A 15,532-nucleotide genomic window follows, 5' to 3' on the forward strand; every position below is an offset into this window, starting at 1 on the left:
TTTATGCATTTTAATTATGTATTTATACCTGTGTATTTTAATTGTTCATTTCACCAGTTTTAAATTATAGCTCTCAAACCACATAACTAACAATGAGATTAAGGCGTGGATTTCTTAATTTGATACAAATTAGTTATTAGTAAAGATAATTTTAATGTAAGTTATAAATTGATTATTAGTTATTGTAACATACAGTACCAGTAACAGCGTACTACTGTACATGATAATGTGCAGTGAATACACTTGACTTGAGCATTCATAGTTTCCATCCCTTTTCTTTGTACAATTAGTATTCATTTGCTTAGAGGTTGATGCGCTTGCTGCTTCCTGAGCAGCTCTTCTTTTCTCCACCCTAGCGGCCTGCTTCTTCTCTTCTTTTGTCGACATTTTTTCGTGTTAAAACTGATTAAGTCAGTGTTTGTGTTGCAATTATGGTACGTTTTGTTTAATTTTCAAATAAGTTAGCACTTAAGTCTTCAATCTGCCTCAAGAATGAATTAAGATATGAAGAGGTAGGAGAAGTGACAGCGAAGGTGGTAGGAATGAGAATGGCGCCTGTACGCATAAGCCACACTGCCGCCCTGCTGAGAGTTGATTCTACAATAAAATAAAAATAAAAAGAGGAATAACCTTGGAAGTCAATCATCACCCCAAAAGCGGATAGTAGACGTCATATAGTATATGGGTACCAAATTTCAGGTCAATAGGTCAAATGGTTTGCGAGCCACAGGTGATTTAAAATCCTGGACAGACAAGCGAACAGCCACGGTAGCGTTTTATATTTAGAGGTAAGCTAGTACTGACTTAATATCATTTACAAAGCTTTAGGTTATATACCCTCAGAAAGAAATATGACTATGGCTAGTGGTCATCTTTTATATGTAACCTTAGGGGTTAAGTGCTGTTTAACTAGTATGTGTGCTTAATAAAACCTCAGCAACTAAGGTTTCTTAGAGTGTGCTACATAAATAATACAGGGTGGCCCACAAAAAAGTGGCCATGAACAAAGAGTGTGCAAACAGTGTACATGAACTTGCTGAAACAGGCACAGAGATGTATTGACACACAAGGAGATCACTTTCAGCATCTTCTGTAAATGTGAGTTCCAAGTTTGATAATTTCTCTCTTCACCACGTAATGCAGTCGTGTCAATGGAGGTCAGCCAGTTTTTCATGGGACATCCTGTATTTCACATGTAACCTCAGAGGCAGAGTAATATTCCTTAGTGTGTATTTCAGAATAAAACCGCAGAGGCTAGGCGTCTTAACGTGTGTTACATATCATGAATTCATTGAGGCTTGTCCCTACAAAATCAATAGCAGGTACTCCCTAACAAATCAGCATACCACTAAAGCATGTGAATTCTTCACTTCTTCCAGTTTGCATCAACTACACATTACTCTGGTTAATACTATTAAAGGGGTAGGTTCATGTATTACAGACAGGTCCATACAAAGAGGCATCACCTTTAAGACACAAATACACCAACACATTTTCATGTTCCTTTTGCATTCATGTTTTGTGCGCACATGTAATCACAAATTGTCGGCCAACTTTTAGCTCACTACTGGGATCAGTATAATTTTCTCAGGAGGCTGTCCCATCCAACATTGGCTGCTACAGCTCTGTCTTGGCATGCTGGCCTTGCAAAACATCATAGAATGATGAGAAAGAAAATACATTGGCTGCACAATGAATTTCTAGGAAAGTGTTCTGTGAAAAGGTCTCCCTGATGAACAAAACATATTTGCTGTGAAAAATGTTTTGGCCAGTACTAAAACTATCACAAGTTCATTGCAATGTTTGATTACAAGGCTTCATGAAGAGAACAGTGATGACAACATGAAAAACAACGGCATTCATAACAACATTCTAGTTATAGGTAGGAAATATTAGGACAATGCTGACTAATGGAGTGACACATTACAATAAACAGTCAGCTGAACATTTATTTAGAGGCCAATAGGTCACATTATTTAGAGACGAGGCCTAAGCTCATTTAAAGTAAAAAAGTACTATATAAATTATCATTATTATTATTGTTATTATCAATTTCTCTCCAGATAACTGTGGGGTTTGCACATTATCTTTTCTCTGGGTATTATGATTTCTTCCAACATTACCATATCTGCTTGCTTAGAAACTACTAGAAAAATTAATGGGTGCATCGCAGATCTAAAAAGCTAAACTTACAGGCACCACACTTGTGACAGCCTTTTACAGAACCTTTCTCTCCTTTGATTGAATTTTTACAGTTATTATTAATTTGAGATTTGACCTATGATTTGTTAATATAATGTTTAAATAGATTTTTAAAAAGCTGTTATTGCAGATTTAGGCATTGGCTCATCTCAACTACCTTTCTGACAAAGGTCTGAGTATGTAAGAGACTCTGAGCAATGTAAAGTGGGATATATTAAATATTTCCATACTCAACTGGTCACTACCACTTTCCATCCTGTATGGCAAATAATTTCCTCCAGCTGAATAAAGTAAACCTGAGGTCATCTTGTTTATTCTGCCTAAGAGTATTGCAAGGCTCTCTAAGATCATAGGCCACTGACCAATAGAAGAAATCACAGGGTACTAATCTGGGGGTGATTTTTGATCCATATCTTTCATTTTACAATCAAATAACTGTTGTCAAAGATAGCTTTTTTCAACTTACATTGATCTCTAAGGTGAAACTAATATTATTTCCTGATTTAGAGAAAGTATTCCACACATTTATATCTTCTCATTAAGATTATTGGAATTCTTTGTATATGGACATCAGTAAGTTATCTTTGCTGTGTGTGCAACTAGTAAAGAATGTTGTGGCGAAATTATTGGCTGGCACTAAGTTTTAGCTTTCCTTCATTGGCTCCCATTTCATTTTAGGATTCATTTTAAACTACTATTTTATGTTTTTAACGATTTCAATGGCTTAGGCTCACCTTATATTGTTGACTTGCTTTGCCTCCACTCCAACACCAAGTCAATAATCTTCATGTCAACGATTATTAGATGTGCTTTGAACCTGGTTAAAATATTGGGTGTTGTGCTTTTGTGTTGTGCTTTTGCAGTAGCTGCCCCAAAATCATGGAATATCTTACCCCCAGAGGTGGGTAGTAACGAGTTACATTTACTCTGTTACATTTACTTGAGTAACTTTTTAAAAAAATTGTACTTCTAGTTTTACTGCGCCATATTTTTTACTTTTGCTTGAGTACATTTGTGAAGAAGAAACGCTACTCTTACTCCGCTACATTGGGCAACACTCAAATCGTTACTTTTTTTCTATTAGATACGGTATACTGTATTTTTGCCAGAGAGAAGCCACCAGTGGATCTACTGCATGACTGTTTCATCAATCAGACGTAGCAATAATAATCACAAGGCTCCGTTTCACCAATCAGATGTAGCAACAATAATCACAAGACTCCTTTTTACCAATCAGACGTAGCAACAATAATCACATGGCTCTGTTTCACAAATTAGACATCACATGCAGTTCTATGACCACACACAAATTGTGGCGGCATAACAGCACAAACTCCTCACAGACAGTGGACAGGGAAAGAAAGAATACAAACGGAACCTCGGTTTGCAAGCATAATTCATTCCGGAAACATCCAAAGCACTCGTATGTCAAAGTGAATTTCCCCATAAGAAATAATGGAAACTTAGATGATTCGTTCCACAACCCAATACTTTTCATATAAAAATGATTAATACAAAATATAAAGTAAAAATACATAAAACAAATTAACCTGCACTTTTCCTTGTAAAGAATTATGGCTGGTGTGAGTGAGTTTCTAAACTCTTGTGGGATTTCACCCAATGGGACGACACGCGGAAGAGCATCCTGGAAGAGCATCCTGGAAGCGACCGCAGGCACCCAGCGCTGTAGCAGTTTGCCGTAAAAGCGAATCTGAAAAGATCTCGGTCATGCTATAAGCACAGACGTTGGTGGGTGAAACAAGGAACATGGAACATTATAAATGTGCAGGGCACAGTATTACTTGGCCACTAACCTGGACACGACCCTGCCTGACTGCTGCGTCTGTGTATAGGAGAGTGGCAGATTCCGCTACAATAAATAACTGCGCTGTTCCTGTTTCAAGCTGAATAAAGATGGTGTCGCTAAAGTATTGAGATGCAGCTTCGTGTTTTGGGGTGCAAGATGGGGACTCACATGTCACAGCACACACACATGGTCACAATACTGTAGTAAACAGTATACGCTCGTACGGATGTTGACTATATGAGTGAGGCACGCTGACTGACGATTGCCCACAATCCCTCAGCGAGAGAGAGAAGAACCATCAGCTCATTTGTGATCACGTGACGCTCGGCAGACAAAGCCTATACAGACTACTCATATTGCAAGGCCTCGCTTGTTTATGAAGTCAAAATTTATTAAAAATTTTAGCTTGTCTTGCAGAACACTCGCAAACCAAGTTACTCACAATCCAAGGTTCCACTGTACATGAAAAATGAGAGCCAACTTCTGCTGAAGCTTAACCATCACTTCACTGAGTGAAGAACCAGCACGTTTAAACCAAACATGCTCAAGGGGTCATTAAAAGCCTGGATCTTGGTTTTTTAAGCCCAGACACTCAGACTCCTCGCTCAACCTCTTGAGAGCCCTGATCAGAGCCTCCATTCACTCCACAAAAATCACAGCATCATCGGCCAAGTCAAGATTAGTGAATCTTTCTTCACCAACAGATGCCCCACAGCCACTGGAACCCACGACCTTGCCCAACACCCAGTCCATGCAAGCATTGAATAGAGTAGGAGCAAGAACATATCCCTAATGAACCCCAGAATCAAATGGGAAAAACGCAGGGGTCCTTCTCCACTCTGTACAGCACTCACTGTACTAGTGTACACACCAGCCATAATATCCAGCAAATTTGGGTCAATCCCAGGACGTCTCAGGATGTCCCATAGGGCAGCTTGATCATCTGAGTCAAGCGCTTTATGAAAATCAACAAAGGCTGCAAAGAAACTGTGCCAATATTCGCATTTTTGATCCATAAAAATCCTCAGTGCCAGGATGCGGTCAATGGTAGACTTCTAAAGCATAAAACCAGACTGCTCCAGTCGCTGGTAAGTAAACAAGTGATCACAGGTCCTATTGAGGATGCCCTAGCAAAGACCTTAGCCAGCACAGAGAGCAATGATATCCCCCTGTACTTCCTGTAGTTACCCTTCCCTTTCCAGATAGGGATGACAAGTCCCATTTTCCAGTCAGCTGGGATGATGCCCGTCACCCAAATGGAATCAAAGATTGCTTGCAATGCCAGGAGGACAGCCTTACCACCTGCCTTTAAAAGTTGACCCCAGATACCATAGTTCCCTGCAGCCTTCTCTACCCTCAGCTGGTTCACCACCTGTGCAATCTCAGTGAGACTGGGTGGTTCACAACTAATTGGAGGATCAGAGTCAAAAACCGTGTGACCAGAAATATCCAACATCCTGACCAGAGGATCAGCTTTAAATAGATGCTCAATGTAGCCAGCCCAGTGGAGCACAATTTTAGGGTCATCTGTAAGGACCGTTCCATCAGCCATACTGACTGCGACTCTTCGAGGAACTGATTCAGATGTGCGTAATGCTTCGATTCCTCTGTAAGCAAAATGTGGGTCACTAGACCATATATGGTGTGTCATTGCTCACAGATTCCTCTAACAAATGCCTCCTTATGCCTCAGAGCCCTTGCAGCCATCCTTCTCAGTTCCGGAGTTCCCATGAAGCAACTCCTTCTGGGAACACTGGTAACACCAACACAACCCTCAGCAACCTTCAGGGTCTTGTCACCTAAGGTCTCCCTCATCACATTAGGATCAGGACTTGCACCGAAGTGTGTATGTTCCTCAAACAAGCTGCATGCAAACTCATTAGAAACAGCCTGATCTTTGAGTCTGGCCAGGTCCAGCCATTCTCCTAGTCAGGTAGCCTACTCACCAAGACATCACTCACTGCAGTTGAAGATACACTGAGATAACAGACAAAGCACCCAGAGAGTGCCTTAAACTGAGTCTCCAATTACGCTCATTGAAAGGAGTGACATTGGACTGCATTGGAAGGAGCCAATCCACCACAGCAACAGCTACTCCCTGAGTATGACAGCCATCAGAGCGACCAGACCAATAAAAGGTATACCCACTTACAGAGATCTGGCCAGTCCGAGGGCTGTGCACCTCAGAGATTGCCACCACTGAAATGCACAGTTTACGAATCTCCTCTCATAGCAGAGGAAGATGACCATCATGCAAGAGTGAAAAGATGTTCCACGCGCCAACCTGGATAGGCCGCTTCAAATTGGGACCTGAGTGCTTAATGCAGAGGGCGATGCCTCAGCACCACACCAGTTCTGATCCCCAACAGGCCTGGCCCTATTGGCTTTCCAGCAGTTTTGACTCTTCTAGGGATGAGGCGCCCCCAGGGCTTTCCCCCTTTCCCTTCATAATGCAAGCAGCCTCCTATGGGTGCCTTCAGCAGAGCTACTCCTGCAGAGAGCAGAAATAAGTCCTCTCTGTCATTTCAGAGTTGCGTTAAGTTTTTTTATGGTGGTGTATCTTACAACTGCTTATCTAGCGAACGAGAGAACTGCTTAACACTAGAATTACCAGAGCCTACGAAAATACTCATAGATCCGGCCAACCTTAAATCCGATCGCACCTCTCCCTCAGCCTCTTTTGTCCTGTGTGTACTGTACAATATTAACAATAAGAGCAGCTCACTACTGAAAACAGCAAATTTAGGAGGCAGTCGGGATCGAACCAGTGGCTTTTGATTACAAGTCAGCAAATCTTACCGCTACGCCATGGAAGCTGTTGTATTGTCCTTGAAACTTTTGTAAAAGTGTTTATTTGATCTTTGGACTTCAGTCTTCACACACTATATAGTTTATGCCAACATTTTGTAATTTACTACTAAAATATAAAAAGCTTTTCTGTTTTAACAATGTGTTTACACAGATTATTGTAGAAACGGAACACACATGAAATGCATGTGTTCAAAATAACGATCTATTATTTCCACTCTAAAACTCCAGCACTTCACTCCCAGATAATCAATCAAGGCATGAGCTGGGAGAACTTTGTGCACGTTCTGCGGCAGTGGGGGACGGAATAGCAGTATACTTGCTATTTGTCTTAATCGGTACATTTACAGGACAAAAGAGGCTGAGGAAGAGGTGCGAACGGATTTAAGGTGGGCCAGATCTACGAGTTTTTTCGTAGGCTCTGGTAATTCTAATGTTAACGGATTTAGATCGGATTTTTTTCTATAATTTACTTGAACATTCCAGTAGATTTTGCAACTTCTCTCATCACGCTAAGAACTGCAGGAGCGATATATTTGTGCCTATCCGAGACAGAGGCTACAGGCCGAGGGGAGGGGGAAGCATGACATAAGGAGTGGGGAGCCAGGCAGGGCACTTCTCACTGTACTTTTTCACTAATACGTGAGCGGAGCCACGGGGCATGGCTAGTTAAATATATACAGTAAATACACCAATAAATATATAAATAAATTAAAAAACAGTACTGTCATGCAAGTTTAAAAAGCAAAGGCAAAACAATACGTTTCCAGACTGGATTTAAAAGTGACTAAATTTGGTGCTGAACTAATATAAAAGGGTTAATGGCACGGTCCCCTCTGAGCTTAAGTCAAGACATTGGCACGATCGATAACTTCAGGTCAGAGGACCTCAGTGATTGGGAGGGTGAGTTAATGGTGGAAGAGGTCAGTAAGATAAGAAGAGGCTAAAGCATTTAGAAACTTTAAAACAGACAATAAAATTTTAAACTCAATCCTGTAGCAAACAGGAAGCTAGTGAAGAGAAGCTAAAATTGTTGTGACATGATTGTATTTTCATGTGCCTGATTAACTCCATTGTATAGTGATTTGCAATAATCAAGCCGAGAAGAGACAAAAGCACGAATTACTTTTTTGAAAATCATCTGGAGCAAAAAAAGGCCTGACATTAGTTAATACTCTGAACTGATAGGAACGGGCAAAATTAATTTGTTTATCAAATTTGGGGGGCATTATCAAAAATCTCACCAACATTTTTTGTGGAGGTGGTAAGTAAGATTAGAATGCCCAAAACACACAATCTATTTTTTTGTCATTTAAACTAAAACAAATTAGTGACATCCATATTTTAAAGTCATTCAGACATTCCAATTAAAGGTTCAAGAGAATTAGTTTTGTTCTGTTTCAATGGAAGATATATCTGTATATCATCTCCATAGCAATGAAAAAATATTATGTTTTTTAAAAATGTATCCTAAAGGTAACATGTACAATGAAAATAGAATAAGCCCAAGAAGAAATCGTTGAGTGACCCCACAGGTGAGATGGACAGAGGAAGAGGAGAAATTGTCCTGTTAGGTATGACCTAAACCATTCCATAGCAGTGCCTTGGACGACCACATACACTTCAAGACGAGCAATTAGGATGTCATTATCAACTATATCAAATGCTGCAGTTAGATCTGAAAGCAAAGAGACAGCAGGACCCCCAGAGTCACCTATTAAAAAGATTGTTTAGAACCCATAAAAGTGCCGACTCTGTGCTGTGATGTGCATTAAAATCAAACTGAAAACCTTCAGAATTGCCATTTTCATTCAAAAAGGTTTGCATTTGTAGAAAGACATCCTTCTTCAGAATCTAGAATGAAAAGGCTACACCACAGCATGTTTAAAATAGGCTTTGAATGAACCAGTCTCAAGACAACTATTTACAATGTCCAAAACGCTGGGCTTAACCACTTCAAAAAATTTTAAGAGGATGAGAGGGAACAATATCTAACAGATAATGTTTAAGGTGACTAATTACAACTTCCAAAAAAAGAGACACAGGCTCAAACTGATGAAAAAGAGCTGAGCATGTAAGAGGGACAGAAGGGTCATCAACAGACTCTTCTCATAAGGTGTACTTTTCATTTTCACACCTCACATTGTGTATTCAAAACTATCATTTTTAATTCCTATGTGTAATACTTTACATTTATTTACATTAAATTTCATCTGCCACAAATCTGCCCGAGCCTGTATGCTGTCCAAGTCCCTCTGCAATGATTTAGCTTGGTATCATCTGAAAAATTAACCAGCTTGTTATTTCTATTGCTTACCAGATCATTTATAGACTGTATATTAAAAACAGTAGTGGCCCTGGCACTGATCCCTCTTGGACACCTGTGTAATCCTTACCAGTATTTCAAGAAGATTTGGAAAGGTTTTTGTAATTTACAATAAATGTTTTATTTTGTAGTGATGCCACATGATTAACACTGTCATAAATGTATTTTGTACTGAGTCTTGTCTTTCATAGCATTGTCTTGTTTACATGGTCTATGTAAATATGCTCCCCTGGAAACAATGAGGGAAGGATAACACTGTGGATCGGTTGTCCCTCATTATGATTTATCCTGTCAATCCCATCACTTGCAAATGAGGAAATCCCATTCTACTATACCACCAATTCATTGCAGATCCAGGAGAAAGCAGCGATCCAAATCATTTACACCTGTTTCTACTTTCCACTTTCAACATATCGCAAAACAACGCCAATGTACTGAGGATAAGCACATTGAAACTGTGTCTTGTTTTTTGGGGAGAGGAGCAAGCCATCATTTTCATTCATATAATTGCCACAGGACACTTTTTCCAGATGAACAAGGTTCACAAACAGTATTCATTTCCCGTTTAATCTTCTGGACTTTTATGTGAGTTTAGTGTTTTCTGTGTCTCTCATTGATTTCATGTTCAGTATGGGGTCAAAGTAGGGTTCGTGTATATATATATTGTTTGGAGTTTGTTTCATTTCTTTTTTCATTAATATATACTCACGTTATTATTTTACATATTGTTTATCTTTTGGCTAATCTTTGATTGTCGACTGGGGAAGTTTAATTAGAAGAAGTACGGCTTGTCTGGTCTAACGTCCTCAGTTTGTCAGGCCACAGGTCTTGGTAGTGAGACTGCTGGTTAGGGAGAGTGAGTCAGCTACTATTATTATAATAAAATTGATCTTAATAACAAAGTCAGCCTTGACACATGTGGCACAGAATATTATTGGATACCAAGCTACACTGCAGAGAAAACATTTTGCTCACTGGCCCTATGACTATTAAGAGTTACCAATCTGAGAAAGAGGATAAAAATCAGTTTTAACCGATCACAATTATTACATTCTTTGCCTTGGTAAAAATGAATTGCTAGGGCTGGTCAATATTTATAGCATTCTAATCTAAATGTAAAGTGCTATCGTAATACTCAGTATAAAAAGCATTTTGTGAAGAACATCACCACAGAACCAGAGGACTGGCAGCGGTCAGATCCTATTTTCGTCATCATTTTAAAAACGTGAAGTGCAAACATTTAATTTCTTTCTAAAATATTTCATACAGAACATCTCCTTCTTCTAATTAAGGATAAGAAAAATATTGTATGTATTTTAAAATACAAGTATTTTCTAGCTAGTTTAATTGAAATAGGTAATATAATCAATTTCTTAAATTAGACTCTGTACCAGAGTCCATATATTTTTATTGTACATTGTATACCACACAAGACATTAGAATTTTTATAAAAAGTAGTGACAATTTCTACCTACCTTGGCAAATGCATAAATTTACAGTCACATGAAAACCCAATTACAGCTTCATAAAGTTGCTGAAAAAATAAGAGGCGTTTTTTTCCCATCGTCATATTAGAGTTGGGATCTTCGCTTAGAAACTATTGTCAACATACTTGGCTGAAACTAGAGTTTGCCACTTACTTAATGGACATAATATATCTGTTAAAGATACTGCATAATTTAAATACTATACATTGAAACATATCAGGAAAACAATCAATATTTAATGTAACCTTATATAGCTTTATGATGGTCTTTTATGAAGCTATATTGGAAAAGTTTGATTTAGAAAGTAAGTAAATGGATTAATGATTCACTTAAAAGATTTACATGTACAGTACTGTACTTAGGAAAACACTTAATAATTCAACATGTTCTCAATGTATATTTTCTTTTCTGAAATTGGTAAAGAATGTAACTCTTAACTCTGTCATTAACAGTACAAGTGTACATGCAGCAAAAGTCTTGAATTCAAAATCCCTACATAAACAACTTTTAATGATAATAAAGAGTCTTTGACATACTTTGGGTGAGGACTGCTTTTCCACTCCAAGTTCATTTTCTTAAAGAGCAGGGTTGTAATTTATGCTCTGGGCATATCAAATTGAATTGCTATTATGTGTAATTGATATTTATTTTGAAGCTCTTGCAGAATGCAGTTAATGTTCATGAAGGCCACTTTGGGCCACAATCTTATATAATTAAATTTCTCTTATAAATTAAAAATGTGCATCAAAACATTAGAGTATACTGAAATCATTTTAAATAAAAAATAAATCTTTGTTTTCCACATGTATAACGCAGCAGTATGAAAATAGTAGCTCATTATAAGGAAAACAGAACTCACCCATATTGTGAGGAGGAAACACAAACTGTTTGAGGCCTCCAAAATGCTCCATAAAAAGCAGGCCAGAACCTGTGCTGGGAAAGCCAGAAGAGGCTCATTTTAGACCAGCCTGCCCCTAACAACTATCTGCTGGCCTCTGGCCTACCAGGCCTTAAAAATGAAAGCCCAAAATAACTATAAAAGTATCCGAGTATACTAATATGCCTTACTAGAGAGAGAAAAACTGTGACACCTCTGACTAGTAGAGACCACAAAAAAGCTTTATAAAAGAAGATACTTATTACAAAAGATACAGAAATGTAACAAAATGCTCAAAAAAGCAAAAAGAGGCAAAAGGATTTACCTACAAAGGCAATTTAAGGTAGTGGGAAATCAGGACTCAGTCTCTAGGTGGGTACAAAATTGGGTCAACAACAACAACAGCAGCATTTATTTCTATAGTACATTTTCATGCAAACAATGTAGAGTCACTGCTGAGGCTGCTGCCCATTTTAACAAACTTAAACCGTCTGGCAAGAATATAATCAATAAGATGGTTAAGCTTTCAGATGATATCCAAGTTGGTGGAATGGCAGATAATGTAAAATCAGCTAAACTGTTACAGACAGCCTACACGCTTGGGCAAATTTGTGACATTTGAAAATTAATGTAAATAAAGTATTACACGTGGATGGTAAAATTGTTAGATTTGAATACACAATGGTAGGTCTGAAACTTGAAAGTATCCCTTATGAGAAGGACCTGATAGCCATAGTGACCTCATCACGGTCTAAATTCAGGCAGCTTAGAGAATCGATCAAGAAACCTAATACAGTAGGATGTGAGATTATCTATCAGATGGTATGGAGTACAAGTCCAAGCAGACTAACACACTAGAAAGGCCTCACCTGGAGTGTGTTCAGTTTTGTTCTCAGTATTACAAAGACATAGTGGTGCTAAAGAAAGTTCTGAGAAGAGTGACTAAGCTGATTCTGGGGCTAGGAGGTATGCGCTAGAAGAGATTGAAGGTGTTGGACCATTTCATTTTAAGCAAACAGACATTAAGAAAGGACATGAGAGAACCGTTTAAAATTATACCAGGAATTAGTACAATAGACACCAGTTGTTACTTTAAAATAAATTCTGCAACACATATATGGCAACATGGTTGGAAGCTTGTTAAGACCAGATTTTGCACAATGTTGGAAAGTTTTTCTTCACACAAAGTACCATGGAATAAATTACTAAGTAGTGTGATGGAGAGCAGGACATTAGAAATTGTCAAATCTTGATTTGGTGGACAATCTATGTGATTGTGGATGGAGATGGATGAGTTTGGATGTGCTGAATGACCTATTCACATCACATTTCCATTGTCCTAAAAAAGTCCCAATATGCAATCCACAGGCAAAATCCAATACAGAAATCAAAATCCACAAACCAGAAAATATGAAAAGAAAACAATACTTACTGAAATGTAACAAACAACTCATAATAATCCAATGGCTGTGTCTCTTGCTCTAGCCATCAGATAAAAGCTGTAGGGAGAAGTCAGCAGCAGAGGCATCAGGGTAACCCCTCCTCTTGTGGCTTCTCCCACAACATACAGATAATGAAATTAAATTTAAATACACAGTACCTAAATATTAAAACATAACAGACTTAATAAACATGTAAAAAATGTATTTAAAACTAACAAACAACAATAAAGTCTAAAATGAACAAGAATTCAGACTGTTACATAGCATTCCATCAGTGTTTGTAGAAAGTTTATTTTTGCATACTAAAAGTGTGATTAACAAAGGGCGATAGTTTTATGACTGACTATGGGCTTGTTAACAACTGTCAGCGTCAGATAATGTAGTTTATTTAAATGAATGTGTTCTGTCATATGTTCAATTGCTTAATACGTTCAAGCAACATCTTGGAATATACAGTAGTTATTATTTAAAATTTTCGCAACTATTTTGTGCACTTGGTAAACTGCATATAGAAAAATTCATGGTATTTCTCATATGTCAACCAAGAAATGTAATACAACACTGCACAATTCCATTTCTCCATGTAAATAAGCCTGTTGCCTTTTTCCTAAGGTGAAAACAAGTGTGCTGCGTATAGTCGACTGCATTCTCGGTGTTCTTTCTGTTTATTAGATTCACCAACAGATATTTTATTTGAAGCATGTCCTGTGAAATGGGTTTGCATTAAATGCAGTTATATGTAAACAAACAAATGCTCCTGAATATATGCTCTCTACCAAAAAATTCTTTTAAAAATGTTTGTTTTAATTTGTGTGTTTTGTAAACATTTGCAAGCTGAGCTTAAAATTCCTAATTATTGTTATTTATTTGGCAGGTACCTTTGTCCAAGGCAATTTCGAAAAGCACAATACAAAACCAAATTACAAATCTTAGGTCCTAGAGAACCTTTATGGCAGCTATTTTTTGTTCTAACTAATGTATTAAATGAAAAACATAGGACAGAAACCACTTGGTTCTTTATGGTTGTTCGGTGATCTAATAGTTAAAACATTATAATCTGCCTTAATTTAAGAACACAATTAATTAGATTACCTGTTCTTGTTCTCCTGTAAATGTGTAAATACACAATATAGCTAAAATACTGCTAAAAACCAGTTATTTTAATATGGTTTTTTTTTCGTAGCTCCATTTCAGTTGTTTTCCTAATAGACTATATGGGTCTGATCATATTTATATAATGATCATATTTTTCAGGGGTCTACAGTCTTTACTATTCTTTGCTGTCTTTTCCAGGTCTTCTGTGGTGGCAATCTGCGCCACCAACCGATCAATATCATGCAACCCCTGAGACAATGAAATGAAGGTGGCTGTCCATGAGACCAACATCTTCAAATCCTATCATGTGAAGCATGAAAACAAAGAGGACTGATCTAAGAGCACTTATGTTAGGTTGAATACCCAATGAGGGCTGGCTGTTCTTTGCCCTTGGAACCCTTGCAGATCTTGTTTTTTATCTCCAGCCTAACTGCAGTTCTTTTTTATTTTTTCTGTCCTTCTGGCCAGCAGACCTTACCTTGTTTTGTTGTTTCTTATTCTTTAATATTATTACCTAATCTAAATATTTTTTATTTTCTTGTAACTTTCTTTTGTAAAGCACATTGAGCTACATTGTTGTATAAAAATGTGCTGTTTAAAGAAATGTTGTTGTAGCTATAACAAATTTCTAACAAAGTGTACTATCATTTGCATGTTCTTTTTCTGTACACCCCAGGTTCCTAGCACAATCCAAAATGTTGTATGGAGGTTAATTTACATTCATGTACTTCATTGACCATAGAAACTTTGTGGGGAGTGTCATTTGAAAAATTGTCAAAATAATGTGACAAGTTGGTATGTGAATTTATTTCCATTGTTCAATCTCACTCTTCCTCCCCCTCTCTTGAGCAGAAAGTGATGGTTTTTACTCAGGTCTTTTGTGATGCAAGTACAATGTCCAGATGTACCCTCGATGAATTTCACCCGAGGCAGAATTAGTCCCCTGAAGTTTAGTTTTTTTAACTGAGGAGAGACTAGACATGGCATTAGAACTTCCAACAGGTGACTCTAACCTCTCTTTTATTCTCATACTATATACACATAGCTTTGACAGAAACTTCACTTTCAGTTCTGACATATAAAAAGGAGCAGATCTAGTTGTGAGAAAGCACAGAGCATCTGCATTGCCTAATCAGTATCTCTTAATTTCTCCGTCAGGGTAGTTCAGTAATTCTATATTTGCAACTTAAGCTATTTTAAGACCTAAAACAGATGGATCCTAACATACCATTCCCAAACGTTCTTTAATGAATTCATAATCGTGATGATCTAGAACCAATCTAGGCAGCACCGGGCATAAAGCATAAAATAACCCTGGACAAGTTGCCAGTCCCCCACAGGATACATGCAAGCACACACATTTACAAAGGATATAGTTTGGAATCACCAAACAAAATAACCAGGATGTGTCTGGAGATGTAGGAGGAAAGCCTAACAAATTCTGCATTGTTAGTAACCTGGTATGGGACTAAACCCAAGGACTGTACG

The sequence above is a fragment of the Polypterus senegalus genome, chromosome 9, assembly GCF_016835505.1.
Source record: "Polypterus senegalus isolate Bchr_013 chromosome 9, ASM1683550v1, whole genome shotgun sequence".
NCBI classification, from domain to species: Eukaryota; Metazoa; Chordata; class Cladistia; order Polypteriformes; family Polypteridae; genus Polypterus; species Polypterus senegalus.